A 1,640-nucleotide genomic window follows, 5' to 3' on the forward strand; every position below is an offset into this window, starting at 1 on the left:
TGGTGCACCGCGTTCCATATCTGCGACATGCTACAGAGGCCGGTTGACAGTCGTTCGAGCAATGGACATCGCATACGTACGGGGGCCACCTTCCACGTATTGTCTAGGCGTGCACATTTTGTTGCGTGTATGTGGGCAGACGTAGTGTGGCGTGACACCTGACACAGGCATGCAATAATCGTTGAAGTTGCTAATGGCGATGGACGCCTACGTTTTCTGGTGAAGTTACGCAAATGAAGAAATGGTAACCCGTTGTGGTGCGGTTGTTCTCGCTAGGGGTGAATCGGTGATGGCGACGATAGGTTGAGGTACTAACCGGTTGTTCCAGCGATACCCACCATGCCGATGAAACTGAACGGCATCTGGGTGTGAAGCGATACGCGGTGGTGGCTGGGTGGGACCGTCCCCGGCCGGTGAGGGGGCGCCTCCCGGCGTGCTGGCCGCGCGGTGCGTGGGCGCACGCGCTACAGCCGGCTGGTGGGGGCGGCCAGTGGCAGGCGCGCCGGCCGACGGACGCGGCAGGCGTCGCAGCTGCGCGCCGGCGCACCCTGCGCGCGGCGCCGTGCGGCCAAAGTAGGTCCTCGCGGGCCCGGTGCGAAGCGCGGTGGACATCTTCAGTGTGCTGGTCCGATTGAGGACTGTGTGCGTTGAGGATGCGCCGCCGCCCGGCGCTCGGCGCCGCGACGCCGTCTGCTGCTCGGTCGCCCCAGCGGTTCTCGCTGGTGGTTTGTATCGCAGCTGTGCGGATGTGTTGGCGCGTGCGCTGTGCTGGGAGAGTTCGCTTCGGCACCCAAGTGGGGCTTTTGTCCTTCTGTGGCGCTGGCGTTGGAGCTGCCGGTCACCGTAGGTGGCGCGTGTTGTCTCCCGCCGGCAATGCCACGACAGCACGCTCCCGGGCCTCTGTCGGCAGCGGCAAGCTCAGTTGGGAGCACGGGTGGTCGCACCGAAAGCGTCTACTCGCCTAACTCCGGGCGATTGCGCCTCTCTCGAACCCGACCAAGTACTTGGGACGGCGCTGCGCGCCGCCGGGACCTGAGAGGGTTTCGAGGTGTATTGTGCAGGGGAGCTCAGCCTCCTCCTGTTTGCAGAATGATTGAGCGGACGCTTGCGTGTTCGCGCGGGCCCCCGGGACACACTCCCGGGCGGCCGGCTGCTCAGCTCTAGTTGGCGCAGCTCCCTGGTTGATCCTGCCAGTAGTCATATGCTTGTCTCAAAGATTAAGCCATGCATGTCTCAGTACAAGCCGCATTAAGGTGAAACCGCGAATGGCTCATTAAATCAGTTATGGTTCCTTAGATCGTACCCACGTTACTTGGATAACTGTGGTAATTCTAGAGCTAATACATGCAAACAGAGTCCCGACCAGAGATGGAAGGGACGCTTTTATTAGATCAAAACCAATCGGTCGGCTCGTCCGGTCCGTTTGCCTTGGTGACTCTGAATAACTTTGGGCTGATCGCACGGTCCTCGTACCGGCGACGCATCTTTCAAATGTCTGCCTTATCAACTGTCGATGGTAGGTTCTGCGCCTACCATGGTTGTAACGGGTAACGGGGAATCAGGGTTCGATTCCGGAGAGGGAGCCTGAGAAACGGCTACCACATCCAAGGAAGGCAGCAGGCGCGCAAATTACCCACTCC

At 60.6% G+C, this 1,640-nt stretch overlaps 1 non-coding gene across 1 annotated transcript in view; it reads left to right on the forward strand.

The window, feature by feature from the left end:
* Positions 1-1,174: 1,174 nt before the first annotated feature.
* The window catches only part of LOC124751057, a 1,909-nt gene continuing 1,443 nt past the window's right edge, over positions 1,175-1,640 (forward strand). Inside the window, exon 1 of the ribosomal RNA XR_007012018.1 lies at positions 1,175-1,640. This exon is cut by the window's right edge and continues 1,443 nt beyond it. This is a non-coding gene — a ribosomal RNA (small subunit ribosomal RNA).

The sequence above is a fragment of the Schistocerca piceifrons genome, unplaced genomic scaffold (genome assembly GCF_021461385.2).
Source record: "Schistocerca piceifrons isolate TAMUIC-IGC-003096 unplaced genomic scaffold, iqSchPice1.1 HiC_scaffold_450, whole genome shotgun sequence".
Lineage (NCBI taxonomy): Eukaryota > Metazoa > Arthropoda > Insecta > Orthoptera > Acrididae > Schistocerca > Schistocerca piceifrons.